This window comes from Cupressus sempervirens, chromosome 10, assembly GCF_028749045.1.
Source record: "Cupressus sempervirens isolate cs-2001-9-10 chromosome 10, ASM2874904v1, whole genome shotgun sequence".
NCBI lineage: Eukaryota > Viridiplantae > Streptophyta > Pinopsida > Cupressales > Cupressaceae > Cupressus > Cupressus sempervirens.
In genome coordinates, this window is record NC_143127.1 from 152,711,969 (window position 1) to 152,728,287 (window position 16,319).

The window sequence follows — 16,319 nt, forward strand, 5'->3', positions numbered from 1 at the left end:
AGCTCCTCTAGAGATAAATATGATTTTTATATTTTTTTGATATGATTTAATATTTTTTTCCTTTTTTGAGGGAGCATCTTCTGAAATGTTGAAATATTGACTTATAATATTTTGAGATTATAACATATTTTAAATAATCAAAACACTCAAAAATTTATATAATGATGATATTGAATCTGAGATCTATAAAAGGGTATTTTTAGTTTTTGAAAAAAAAATAGTTTTGATAGAGAAATGAGATTTGACCAAAACAAATTTTGGTATCATAAACGGTAACACAGATTTGTGCTTTTACCCATTGGAGTTCTCAAAGCCATCAAATTGATAAAAGTAAGATTGAAGATCAACACTCCCTATAACAATAACCAAGTCAAGATCATGGCGGTCTCAAATAACCATATCATGTGGTGAAAACTCAACTATCTTTCCAGAGCTAGAATGAAAAATCTGAAAGATAGACTAAAGGTTCATAGAAATGGCAAGAACCAAGAGAACATCCTGTAGTGAACCACCTTCTAAAGAGATAATTCTTGAACCCGTGACTAAAAGCTATGTAGAATCACCAACTACAATTTGTGTAGTAATACTATGAGCAAGTGAGGTAACGAAATCAAGTGAGTTTTCCATATGGTAGGAAGCTCCACAATCAAGAATCCAAGTAGCTGTAGATGAAAATGCTCATGTATAAAGAGCATGTAATTTCCCTAAAGGAGGAGGTGGTGGCTTCAAAGAAGTAATACTATGCTATTGCATGGCCTCCTCTAAAGCCTCAATATGTTTCCAACACCTAGAAACTGGATGTCCTTCCTTGCCACAAAAATTGAAAGGATCACCTATGTACTTCTTAGTCTTGGAGGAAGACTCACCAAACTTAGAAGATTTTCCCTTCTAAGAGGGTTTCTGAGAATCTAATTTAGGAGTAGGCTTGGAGGAACTCTCACTGCCTATTGAATCTATCTTGTGTTTCAATTTTTGCTTCGACTTCCCTGTAGATGTCTGAGCAACAAAGGCCTATGTCTTGATCTAGTGATAGTATCCAACTGTGTAATCTTGGACTACTCTCTAGTCAAGCGATCATAAAAGACATAAAAAATGGGCACAACAAATTTGGGACCCAAGGAATCCATAGTGGAAAGGAAGGTAGAATAGAAAATTTGAAAGTTTCCTCGAAGCTTGGAGAGAATCAGGTAGATGCACTCCTTATCTATCTTCTCTTTCCAGCATCCTTGTAACAAAGTGCTCTGCTATTTGAACCTCATAAGAAATTCCTCAATAGAGGGTAAAGCATCAGGTACAAGAGAAGTAAGCTCTGCCTCAATCTGAAGTGCTCTAAACTTTTTGATGGTGTCAAACAAGTTGTTTAACTTGTGCCACATTTCTTGAGGAGTGGAACACTCATCAAGATGAAACTATAACCCATCTGAAACACTCAAATAAATTAGACCCATGGATTCATCCATATTATTCTTATGCTGGAAAGTCTAGTATTGACTCTAAAAAAATGGTTGCACTATATCTAGACAAGACCACAAACACTTTGAACGGAGAAGCCGTTGCATATGAGATTTTCATGTATGATAGTTGTGTGGGTTTAGAAGTACTAGACATGAAGAAGTCATGGCCATTGTTTTCACAAATACTTGGTATAAAATAATGGTGAAATGAAAGAGAATCTGGAAAGTGCTCGAGAAGATCTTTTCGACAATTTTTTTGGATCGAAAAATAAAGCTATAATGAGCAAATTATACCCTTGGGAAGATAGAAAACATCAACAAACTTCAAGCACAAAAATAGGTATCAAATTAGAAAAAAATAAAAAACTACCTACATCATTGTCTCCATCTCTGAACCATCTTTTCGATGCTTCTTTCAAATAAAAAAAAACCCCATATGCTCAAGATATTGCAAAAAAATAGATAGGGCCTTCGTAATAAGAAGATTTTTTTCTTTTATTTTTATAAAAAAAATAAAAATTAAAAAAAATTGACCACCGCGGTGGTGCAGTGGAGGTCTAATGGCGGTCGAGCACAAGAGCTGAATAGGTGGCACTGCTGGTGGAGGCTAGGCATGGGAGGAGCGCTAGTGGAGCATGGGTGGCTATTGGGGAAGTTGCTAGTAGTGATCATTGCTAGTTACTGAAACCACCAACGGTTAGTAAACTGCTGCACTTAAAAACTTAACTGCCAACGTTAAAAAATGTTTTTTAATTTTATTTTTCAAATTTTTGATTAGGAAACCCACTTTGGAGTGTGTGTAGAAGTTGTATGACCTTGTTATGAATTTTTTTTTTTCCTCCTAGGTCAATGTTGTCTAAAATCGACAAACTTTAAATGAAAATGGGAGTTTTGACACCTGATTCCAATGGTGAGGTCTGTTTGGCCTCAAAGTGCTCTGAAAATTAGAGACCTTTTTTTACAAAAAAATACATGAAAAACACTAGATTTGTTTTGTCAAACCCTCATTCTTCTTTTTCTCCAAATACGAAACAAGCTATAACATATATGGCTCTAATACCATGAAGGATTCGAGCAATACTAATCCACAAAGCCTAAAGAATACTTGCATGCAAGAACCTATCACAAAGAAGAAAAATCAAATAAGAGGCAAGGGTTTTGCTATTAAAACATGCAAACTGTATTATTAGAAATTAATAGAATGAGAGATAATTACAAAAGATCAATCCTTATGGAAGGAGATCGAAAATCTAAAAGGGAAACCCTAAGAGGTAAAGGACATTTAATAATTACTAATTAATTATTAAATGGAAGTGCAAAATGCATAAAGTGAAATCTAAAGAAGGAAGTAAAGGTAATTTAATAAATGAAATGAAATTAACACTTTACTCTAACAATTATTGGGACAATGGACTGCAAGTTTATGTTACTGATAAGTCGCTATAAAGACCAAGTGGATTAGAGATTATATCTAAGTTGTTTAAAGAGTTCAAAAGTTTAATTGGTACATCTGGACCTAAGGATAACTAATTCACACCCCCCTACCCCTCTTATTTATTCTAAATCATTCTAACAGTTGGAATGATCATACTTTTTGACTTGATATTCACCTTGAATAAACTAATGATATTCTAATACCATCTATTAACATGATAATAAAATTCAGATTTTTATTATTTTGTTATATATGGTTCAAATTTCATCTATTTTTTCTTTGTTCAAAATTTACATAATATAGTACTAAGAAGTTTCACATTTTTGAAAAACAAAATAACGAATCTATTGGTTATTTTGTGTTAAATTTCCTTTATCTAACAATAGATTGCATCTTCATAATTGATTTTACTATTCAATTGTTTATAATAACTTTTTTACATAATCTTAATTCAAAGATAGCCAATTATTCCATTAGTGTTAAATATCATAGTTCTAAGCAACTGCAATTGTATATTTCAATTTTCAATCTTGTCTCCTAATATTTTCATCTCTCTTAATCTTAGATTCTCTCAATTTACAATTTAATGATAAGAATCATATTAACATTTAGAAATACATAAATAATAAAAATGTATCTAAAATTTTAATCCACCGCATTTAAATTATTATGAATTTTATCTTAAATCATGTATATATATACATATACATACATATATATACATATATATGTATATATGTATATGTATATGTTTATGCATATGTATATATATATATATGTATGTATATTTACGTATATATACATATAAATATATATATACATACATATATTTATATGTATATATATGTACATATATATATATATATATATACACATGCATATATATATATATACACACACACACATACATATGCATATATATATATATATATATATATATATATACACATATACATATATACATATGCATATGCATATGCATATATATACACATATATATACATTATAAAAATAACCTTATAAATAGCTATAAAAATACAATTATGCAAAGATAAAAATATCTATAACCCATCCAAAATATGAAATAAATATTTAAAAACTACTCTTAAATTAGAATTAGGGTTTAGCTAGGCAAGGTATACTTTTTAATTATAATTACTATTAGATTTATGATTAAATTAGGATTAAATTACAGTTAGACTTCAAATAAAGTATTATCAAATTTAATTCTAAACTAATTTTTTTTTGAATATTAACTTAAAGATTAAATGATAGTCTTGAACTCCTTCAAAATTTGGTTAAACATAAGAATCTTATTAATCTCTAAAATAATAGAAAATATTTGATATCTAAATAATTATTTCACAAAATTAACAAGTGTCACATAGTCGCTTAGTACTTGCCTTTATGATTTTTTTAGTATAAATCTAATTTTAGTTAAAGAAATTTATTATAGTATATAAAATATTTTAATTAATAGAAAATTATATTATTATAGTTTTCGATAATGATAATTATAGTAATACAGACTTTATTATTATAATTATATAAATAATTATTAATTATTAATTGTAAAGTATAATTAATTTAATTTTTTTATTTTTAATCTTATTTTTAAATATAATTATTGATATATATTTTCTATTGCATATATATCGTATGACACTATTATATTAGATATAAATTGTACTATCACTATAATAATATCTTTATAATAATAATATGTAATAATATTTCAAGTAAATGATTATATAATACAAGTGTGTATGTGTGTGTGTGTGTGTGTGTGTGTGTGTGTGTGTGTGTGTGTGTGTGTGTAGTTAATTGAATGAAAAAATATAAGGATCTATTTTCTTAGTATAGAGATATTTTTTTATCATGTATCTTTTCTTATAATGATCTATAAGTTATTCTAGGCAGGGTTTCTACCGGTTTAAAATAAATCAACAAATAACATCCACACAAGTATGGCACTAGGATTTAACATGGAAACCCAATTTGGAAAAAACCACCAATAACATGTCACCAATTTTTCACTCTTCTAAAGTGAGCTCTGTTGGGAGCCAACCTTGGTAAAGGTTACAAAACACACTATTAAATGTGACCTTGTTAAAGGATTTAATCACCCTATTAGCAGTGGCCTTGTTAGCAGGCTTGAGAATATTCATCTTGATTAATGGATTTATATATGATTGTTAGGTAAACCTTGATTAAAGGATTTCAAAACTAATATAATGGTTTGAAAGTAACAAGAGGTTGATATGACAAATACAAATCAATTTGCAAATATAGATCACAATTCAATTCATGTGCTTATCCACTAATCGGCCTCCATTGTCATCTCTATCTCTGATCTTCTTGGTAACCCTTCAAGCAATCACTCTTCACCTCTTCAAAACTCTTCTTAGCCTTCTTCTCAAGTTCGACCATCAATAGCATCAAAAACTGCTCCAACCTTGCTAGGTTGTCCCTTACACCTCCTTAAATAGGTAACTCTAATCTTTTACCACTTAAACATCACCATAGATCTTAGGGTTTGGTCAAATTCATCTAATCCTTTCATCATTTCATCTCCTCTTTTCTCTTCTAGAAACTTCTCCAAACTTCTCCTTGAATTCTTGCATATAAATACTCAAACATAGTTTCCCTTGAATTAAATGCTCTAGATCATCCATCCTTATCTTCAACATGCTTTACATATTCCAAGAAGTCAATTGTGTCGGTTGAAAATCATGGTTTTCTCATAATCTATCAAATTATGTCCACCGGCCAACACTAAGTTTTGACACTCGGTCATCACTGGATTACTTGGTTGCTACTAATTTTTTTGTTCAACACATTTACTATCACTCGAGATGCTCAATTGATACTATATTTTCTTAGCTTATACTATTACTAGGTTGATTCTAGCTTCACTCAACATAAACTTCAAGTTCCTTAATCTTCTACTCTCTTTTTTCAGTCAAGCCTATGCATTTGGTCATTCTTCAATCCCTTCTTCTAGGCTTCAATACAACTATATTCTTCACTTAGGTTATGATTAAACAATCACTTTATCTGGTCAAAGGTTAACTATTCAAGTGCCCACTATAGTTTCTCATAGCTCAACCTTTCCTAAGTCCTCTTGTCATGTCCATCTCCTCAAATCCTCTTCATAAATCATTTTGATATGGATCTCTAATTAGATAGCAACTATCTTACTAATGAGGTGTGACATCAATGACAACATAACAATTATCTCAATTATAGTTTCCAACATGTATCTCATGTTTATCTCCCTATCTAGGCATATTTCCTCTCTATCTACCCCATATGTAGTTAAGTTCCTCCCTGTAGACCTCCACACCCCCCCCCCCCCCCCCCCCTCCCAGAAGAGCATGAATGGGTATCTTAGGATTTAACCATCTAGATATCTCATGTCTCTTCCCCTCTATAGGTTTTTCTCATCTCTATCTACCCCATATTTATTATCTCCCTTCCTCTAGATTTCTCTACCCCTCCTCTCATATTCTATCTACCATCACCTCTTTATCTCTACATTGCCCTCTCTACATAGGGTTTAGGATATAATATTTATTGTACATGGTTTGGGGTAAATGAGGTTGAGAGTATTTCCAATGTTGATACTTACCTCTCTCCCCCTCTCTTCCTCTCTCCCTCTCTCTTATCTAAAATGTATCTAGTTATCTACCTATATATTAACCTATTCATATATTTATTTTCCTTTGTTACTAAAACTTCATCTCACCTATCTCTATATACCTATATAAATCCCCAAAAGTACTTACCCCCCTCTCTCTCTCTCCATTATCAATGCCCAATAAATGGTAAAATTGGTTGAGAAAGAAAGTAAATGGGTAGGGATAAAATGGAAAGAATGAGTGAGGTGGAAGATAGGGAGAGAGTGAGAGTGGGGGAAAGAATTTGATACGAGAGCATCCTATGGTAGTTATGAATCCTGCATGCTAGATTGATTTTTTTTGTTGCTATTGAGTAGTTACTTGTTGTAGTGTTGGCTAAGGGGATAGATCTCTAAAGGAGCTTGATGTATATTGGGCTCAAAATACATTTCATTGCTTGGCATAGATTGTATTTCTTGGCATATAGTTTGTTTCTTGATGTGTGTTGGTTACTTGGAAACTGAAGGAGGTCGACGATGCTTGAGGGAACTTGGTCATGTTTAGAGTTTTGTTGATGCTCGATAGTTTGGCTTGTAGAATGTGTAAGTAAACTCAAGTGTAGGAACAAATTCCTACACTAATCTCTTAAGAGAAGTATGGTGCAAATCCTATTAAAATCTTTTACACTTACAGATTCAATATCATGTAAACAACAATATTTCAGCCAAGTAAGCATAACGAAACTAGACAAAGAAAGAAACACATAACACAAAGATTTTTCGGTGGGGAAAAACCTTTCAGTAAAACAACCCCACCCCTCCAAAACTTGCACAATGTATTATCTTCAACACAAGGTTACAATACACTTGCAATACAAGTTCAATTGCGACAACAGAAGACTCTAGTAGCAACTCACAGTACCAACAATACACTTTCTCGCATACCTCCTCTTCACAACCCTAAAAATGCTTATAAAATGTGCTTCACTCTAGGGTTACTCCCAAAGGTAACCGTATTAGGGTTTTACCATTCTCCTATAAAATAGGAACCCAAATTGGAGTAGAGTGTATAGTACTCAAATTTATCAGTTGTCACATGTCTTCACCTATCATTGAATCTTCCTAACATAGCTCTTACGTGTCATAAGAATCTGTCATAACTGTTTTAGCTATGATCTCCTTATACACAATTCAAGATGTCGACACATCAACATTATTTGCAAGAAATACATTTTACAAAAAAAAATAAGAATAGGAATTATCCAAGGTTGAGACACCTTATTCCTAACATTCTCCCACTTGTCGAACACCTTGTAAGAGCAACGAGAACATAACAAGAACTAACCGTTATAGGCCAAAAGGCCCATAGACTCCAAAAACCATCTGAACTTCTCAGTGCCCACTAGTTTCGTTAATGCATCTACAACATTCTTCACAATACCTACCTTCTCCAAATTTACCTTTCCATCTTCCACCATATCTCTCACAAAGTGAAACTGCACATCAATGTGCTTTGTTCTGGCATGGAAAGTTGGATTCTTCGCAAGGAAAATAGTGCTCTGACTGTCACACCAAATAGTAATCTATTCTGCATCAACACCAACATCAGAATACAATCTCTTAAGCCAAATGGATTCCTTACAAGCATGAGTAGCAGCCATGTACTCAGCTTTTGTAGTGGACAAAGCAACCACAGGTTGTCACTTGTTCATCCAACTGATGGCACCACCAAACATAGTGAACACATAAGCACTGGTGGATCTCTTGCGGTCAATATCACCTACCCAATCTGACTCCACAAACCCATGAATAAAAACTGAATGCGAAATCCAGAAGAGTTACCATGATAACATATGGAGTAATCTAATGTACCCCTCAAATATCTAAATACTCGCTTAACTACATCCCAATGTACCCATCTAGGATTAGCCATAAACTGACTCAGGACTCCCACTGCTTGGGCAATGTCTGGTCTAGTACAGACCATAGCATACATAAGACTGCCAACTACACTAGCATAAGGTACTCTACTCATGTCCTCCATCTCACTAGGAGATTTTGGACAATCATCTACAGATAAATTTGTTCCCACAGGAATAGGAACACATAGTGGTCTACAATCTACCATGTTCAACCTGTCCAACACAGACTTCACATACTTACTCTAACTCAACCAAAGTTTTCTGTTAGACCTGTCTCCACTGATATCCATACCCAAGATGTACCTAGCTGCCCCAAGATCTTTCATCTCAAACTGTGCTGACAACTGAGATTTAAAATCAGAAATATTACCCTTACCCTTCCCAAACAACAACATATCATCAACATATAATGCAACAATAAGAAGGCTATCATTTTCAACTCTAAAATAAACACAATGATCTGATTTCAATCTTACAAATCCAATTGACAACACAAAGGCATCAAACTTAAGGTACCACATCCTAGGAGATTGCTTCAAACCATATAGAGATTTCTTTAATCTGCAAACAAAGGATTCTTTACCTTTAACAATGTAGTGCTCAGGCTGTGACATATAAATCTCTTCCTCCAAATCACCATGAAGGAAAGTTGTCTTCACATCCATCTGTTCTATCTCTAAATCATATGATGCAGAAAGAGATAACAAAAATCTAATGTATGTCAAGTTTGCAACAGGAGAGAATATTTCACCATAATCTATTCCCTCTACCTATGAGTACCCCTTTGCAACCAATCTAGCTTTGTACATTTCAACACTGCCATCTGCACATAATTTCTTCTTGAACACCCATTTACAGCTAACAGATTTTCTCCCTTTAGGAAAAGGTACAAAGGTCCCATGTTTTTTTTTTCTCTAATGAAGCCATCTCATCATCCATAGCCTCAATCCAAGAACCTGCATCTTCCATGCCCAAAGCCTCTTTCACAAATCTAGGCTCATCAGTGTTAGTAATCAAAGCAAAAGCACAACTAGAATCTAACATAGAATAACCAAACCTTTTTGGTTGCTTTCTTTCTCTCGTGGATCTCCTCAAGGGCCGTGGTTGAGGTTGTTCTTCCTCTTCTTCTAAACTATTAGAGCTGCTAGAGCTCTCCTCATCATTAGACCCAACACGGTCTCTCGATTCAGTCTTCTCAGGGGTAGGAGGCAACTGAACAACATCTTTTTCCTTTTCTTTTTCATCTGGTTGTAGCACAATAGGAGAAGATGTTAGCTCTCTAAAAATAACATTTCTACTATACAACACCTTACTAGTCACAGGATCCCAAAGCTTGTATTATGAAAATACATTTAACAACTTTGTTTTCCAACTTAGATCTTTTCTTCTTTGGAACATGTGCATAAGATTCACAACCAAAAACATGAAGATGTCTAATTGAAGGCTTCTTACTAGACCACACCTCCATGGGTGTCTTACCAACTAGGGCTGATGTAGGAGATCTGTTAACCAGATAGCAAGCAATGGCCACAGCTTCGGCCCAAAACCTTTGTTCTAAACTAGCCTAGCCTTCTCCATCAATGTCATGTTCATTCTCTCTGCAAATCCATTTTGTTGGGGGGTATAAGGAGTTGTCTTACGCCTCTCGATACCTTGTTCTTTACAGAACTATTCAAACTCTGCTGAGAAAAACTCACCACCATTGTCAATTCTCACACACTTAATCTTCTTACTAGTCTGATTCTCTACAAGGGCTTTAAATTCCTTGAATCGACTAAAGACTTGTGTCTTACTTTTAAGGAAATAAATCCATGTCCTTCTACTGTAATCATCTATGAAAGATACAAAAAATACAGACTTGGAGATGGAAAGAACTTTTATAGGACCAAATACATCAGAATGAATAAGGTCCAAAACATCAGAAGATTTGTGAGAACTAGAGTAAAACTAAACACAATTTTGTTTACCATAGACACAGTGTTCACAGAAGTTGAACTCGAGATTGCAATTATTTAACCCTTCAACGAGATTTTTATTTTTCAGGGTTTTGAGACCCTTTTCACCAATGTGACCAAATCTCAAATGCCACAACATTGTCTTTTCTGCAGGAAGCTTACCTTCCAAAGTGTTTGCATTTCCATTGGAACCAATAACCATAGTATTCTTCGCTGCTTGTTCAGATGGTGAGGATGAAGAACTATTACATAGAGGAATACATGCATCTAGCTGAAATAAGGTACCTCTCCTAGTACCCCTTGCAAGCACTATTGATCCTCTCATCATCTTGCATCCTTCTTTCAAAAAAACAACTTGCACACCTACATCATTCAACATACTTATAGATAATAGGTTTCATGCCAAACTTGGAATGTGCATAACTCCATTGATTCCCTTTACTCGTCCATCAGGAAATTTGATAGTGACCCTTCCATGTCCAACTATCTTTAGGTGAGAATCATCACCCAAGTACACCTTTCCACCATCAAACTCTTCATATTTTGAGAACTAGTTTCGATGAGAGGTCATGTGAAAAGATGCACCCGAGTCAACCAACCATACATCATCATATGCATGGGCTGCCAAAGCTATGATGAATGCATCACCATCTTCTTGAGATTTCTCTGAAGCTGAATCTGAACCTTTCTTCTTCTTCTTCGGCTCTTTGCAATCTTTACGGAAGTGCCCAGGTTTATCACAGTTCCAACATTTTTCCTTGGACATATTGGAAGTCTTTGACTTCCCACAAGATTTGGATCTACCCTTATTGTCAGACTTATTGTCATTTTTCTTCCCTCTTTTTGTGGATCTCCCATGAACAACAAGGGCTTCTTTTTTTGAAATGAAAACCTTTCTCCACATCTCCTCTGATGGCAGTGAAGACACCACATCATCCATTTTGAAAGTGACTAATGTGCTTCCGAGAACCATCACAAGATGGTCCCATGAATCCGGTAAAGAACACAAAATTGTGTAGCAACGATCCTCCTGTAACTTGACACCAGTTGATGTCAACTGTGCAGCCAATAGATCAAATGCATTTAAATGATCTGTTAAGGATCCGCCTTCCTCCATTTGTAGAGAGTACAACTTCTTCCTTAGGAACAACTTGTTCACCAAAGATTTGGCCTGATACACGGCCCCAAGTCTTTCCCACAAACTATATACAATTTTCTCATCTAGAACATTCATAAGGACTGCATCAGTTAAATAGAGTCTTATGAGACCCTTAGCTTTACGGTATTTAATATCCCAATCTTCTTGAGCTATAGTTGCTAGTCTTGTAGCATTTGAAGTTGCTTCCCATAGGTCACGATCTTCCAACATGTCTTCCATCTTGAGTTTCCACAACTCGAAATTAGTGCCATTAAATTTTTCCACCTCCATTCTTCCATATGATGAACTTGCCATCTCAATCTACAAATAAGATTCAAGATGCTCTGCACAAGACTCCCACTCAACTTGAGATTAGCTAAAAAAACCCTACCCAACAACTAGGATCACAAGTTGATCAGGCTCTGATACCACTTGTAAGGAAACTCAGGTGCGAAAACAACTTCCTACACTAATCTCTTAAGAGAAGTATGGTGCAAATCCTATTAAAATATTTGACACTTACAGATTCAATATCATGTAAACAACAATATTTCAGCCAAGTAAGCATAAAGAAACTAGACAGAGAAAGAAACGCATAACACAAAGATTTGCCAGTGGAGAAAAACCTTTCGATAAAACAACCCCACCCCTCCAAAACCTGCACAATGTATTATCTTCAACACAAGGTTACAATACACTTGCAATGCAAGTTCAACTGCGACAACAGAAGACTCCAGTAGCAACTCATAGTACCAACAATACACTTTCTCACATACCTCCTCTTCGCAACCCTAAAAATGCTTATAACACGCGCTTCACTTTAGGGTTACTCCCAAAGGTAAGCATATTAAGGTTTTACCATTCTCCTAGAAAATAGGAACCCAAATTGGAGTAGAGTGTACAGTACTCAAATTTATCAGTTGTCACATGTCTTCACCTGTCATTGAATCTTCCTAACATAGCTCTTGTGTGTCATAGGAACCCGTCATAACCATTTTAGCTATGATCTCCTTATACACAATTCAAGATGCCGACACATCAACATTATTTGCAAGAAATACATTTTACAAAACAAATAATAAGAATAGGAATTATCCAAGGTTGAGACACCTTATTCCTAACAGAATGGAGTTCTTACAGACTAGATCAACTAACTTAGTACATTTAATGCATGTGATTGTGACATGGGTCAATCTGGAGATGTGTGTGGACTTATTTAGGCCTTGGATATTTATCCTAGGTGCATTTAATGGGTGTTATAAGCTGAATAAGACATTTTATATTTATTTTAAGGAAATTTTATTTAATTTTTAACTTGCTAGGCCAACTTGTGGCTTAGTTTGGTATAAGTAGAGGGACTTGTGGAGTCTTGAATTAGTATTCATCCAACATGGAGAAGAGGACGTAGCTGAGAGAGAGAAGTTTGTAAGAAAAGCTAGTAGCTATGACTTGAGAAACAAGGAGATTTCTTGGTGGCATACAAGCACAAGTTTAGATATCGTTAGAGGTTTCTATTAGGGTACTATTGTGTTATAAATCTTGACTAGCTAGGGTTTCAGATTGGATCTTGAGGGATCTTTTAGAACTATTACTTGCTTTATATTTGGTCATAACCAAGAAGGCCTTACAGTCTGACACATGCATGCAATTGATTATTGTATGAGTAAAGAGTCAATTTTGGTATCAAATCTTGCATCTTGTGTTGTGTTTTCATTGTGTTTGAGTTTCTATTGTTGGGGGCTAGGACATCTCCTTTGGGGATTCTCTTTCCTTGCACTACAACATTAGGTGGTATCAGAGCGAAGGTTTGATATAGTTAGAGATTATAAGAGATGAAGGTTGAGCTTGTTGAGATGAAGGTTGATCTAGGTGGTGATTTGTTGATTTGGGTTTTTGAAGATGTTAGAAGATGTCTTTGAGAAGATTAAACCCTAGGGTGATCAATGATCTCTTTGATGTTGTGGAGACCAAGATTTTAGAAAAGGTCAGACCCAATTTCAATTTGAGATGGAGTTGATGAAGAATTAGATCATGTTAAATATTGTTGGTGTGTTGAGGAATGTAGGTACTAAGGATAGTTATGAGGAATTTCTTGAAGACTTTGAAGTTGCTAAATCTAGTGGTGAAGACAAAACTGATCACATGGAGAGACCTATGGAAGGTAGCATTGGTTGGATAGATGTGGATCCTAGTTAAAGTTGAAGCACAAGATATATGTTTCTAATTTCTTAGGTAATTTTAATCTTAAAGACCCAATTGATTGGATTGGTGAATTAGAAGACTACTTTGAGTTAGAGGATATTGGAGATCCACTTAATGTAAGATCGACCCAAACTAAGTTGAAAGGGCATGTTTCTTTATAGTGGAAATAATTACAAAGAGATAGAGAAGAATAAGGTAAAATGAAGATCACTCATTGGAGATTGATGGTGAAAAAATTGAAGGCTAAGTTCATCCCTGTTGATTATAAACTTGAGTTGTTTAACATATTGTAGAATCTAAAAAAGAAGGATATGTCTATGAAGGATTATATCGAGGAGTTCTACAAGTTGATTATTTAGTCTGGACATAGAGAACTTTCTAAGGAAAAGGTGGCTTGGTACATTATGTTGGGAAACAAGATTTTGAGAGGTGGAGGAGGGGGGGAGGGTTGGTGAATCAGGATCTTTAAAACTTTTAGCTCCTTAAAAAATAACAAATTAACTACATTCACTCTTAATCCATCTCATATCTTAGTTCTCATACCATATAATCATAAATTATAATACTAAAATGAAATCTATCTAAGCATAACATCCATGAAAATATAAATACATAACACAAATATTTTGGTAACCCACAAACCCTCCAAGGTGAAGGTAAAACTGGGGTGGGGATGACACCCACAAATATCTACTACTACAACAAAAAAGTTCACCTATTAGGTCTACAATTTGATTACTTCTGATGACCCACCTTGTGAGGGGTCTTCTTGGTTAAAAGAAATATAAGACTATTAAGTCTACCTTCATTAAAGGATTTAAAATCACAATGAAGTAAGTACTCTATTAGGAGATTTGAACAAGGTCTGTTAAAACCACTATGTTAAGAGATTTTCCCTAATACACTTGTTAGAATGTCTCAGTACTTGATCCTTTGGTTTTCTCTAAAAAAGTTGTTTACGAATCTCCTCTCTTCAATGTCTAAATTTGATCTCCTTATCTGATCTACTCTATTTTTCCCTTCACTGCTAGGTTGCTCTGTCTGATCTCCTTATCAAACTTAGCCTTCCTTTCTCTATCCTTAGCTTGTTCACTCCTTCACACTTTCATCTCACTCTCATAATAATTTAGGGTTAGATCCCTCTTTAAATAGACAATCATATAATGTTCTAGATCATAATCAACGATCCATAATTCATCCATTTTCCATTTAACCCTTCTAATTTTTTGATTGGTTAATCTTCCTTTCTTGGGATTAATGTCTTTTGACAAAATGCATAATTTTCTCCTTAACTGTATCTACAATGCTTAAATATCGTATAAAAGTCAGCTAAAAATGATTTACATAAGTGTTTGTGCCATTACAAACACATATGCCAAAACTTGTTTACTTGGCAATTGAATGTTTTGATACTCAGTCATAAATAACATTCATGTTGTCTCTCGGCTTCTATAGGCTCAACATATACTGACTCACTTGGCATAAGTTAACTTTACATCACTTGGTCTCCATTGTTTTACTCGACATGTATACTAGCTTGGTCTTTATTGGGGTTCTCGGCAACCTTTGACTTGCTCAACATGTAGTGATATATAAACAAGTCCATGTAGCTTGACTATCTCTAGATGGTTTTGTAACTTGATAGAATGACTTGTGGCTTCATTGGGTATAAGTAAGGGGGTTTAGGGAAGTCTTAAGTCACAATCATCAAGCTTGGAGAAGAGGATGTGGAAGAGGAGTGACCTTTTAAGAGCTAGTAGTTGTAGCTTAGGGAAATAAGGAGATTGCTTGGTGGGATTGTGAGCACAAGTTTAGATCTTCCTTGGAGATTTCTACTAGAGTGAAGTTCTAGAATATCTAAGGGGTTTGGGGTTGGATCTTGTAGAATTATTATTGTAATTACTTTTGTATTTGGTCGTAACCTGGAAGGCCTTATAGTCAGACACATTGCATGTAATCAATTATTTTATATAATGTGTTCTGGATTGGTATAAGATCTTATATCTTGTGTTGTATTTCCATTGTGTGGTAATTTTTTGGGGGCTAGGACATCTCTTTTGGGGATTATCCTTCCTTGCACTATGTCAAGTGGTATCAGAGCAAAGGTTTTTTTGAGTGTGAAGATGGATTACCGAAGTTGAGAGAGTTTTCACTAGGACTTGGGGTGAAGATCATTAGAGAGAGGATATTGTTGATCTTGTGGATTTGTTTGCAGAGGGTTTGCAAAGATCTTGAAAGATGCCTCTAAGACAATTAGATCCTAGGGTAATTGAAGAACTCTATGATGCTTTGGAAGTGAGGATCTCAGAGAAGATCAAAGGAGAATTTGGATCTAAGATGACATTGATGAAGAGTGAAATGATCACTGAAATCATAAGTGCTATATGTGGTATACCTTGGCTTGCAAGTGCTGAAGATGGTTATGAGGAAGTTGTTGAAGACTTTAAGGTTGCTACATCAAGTGGTAAGGACATAAATGATTGTGTGGAGAGACCTATGGGAAATAGGGTTGGTCAGTTTGATAGATGTGGATCTCAGTTAAAGTTGAAGCATTAGATGGAGGTTTCTAATTTCTCATGTACTTTGAATCTTGA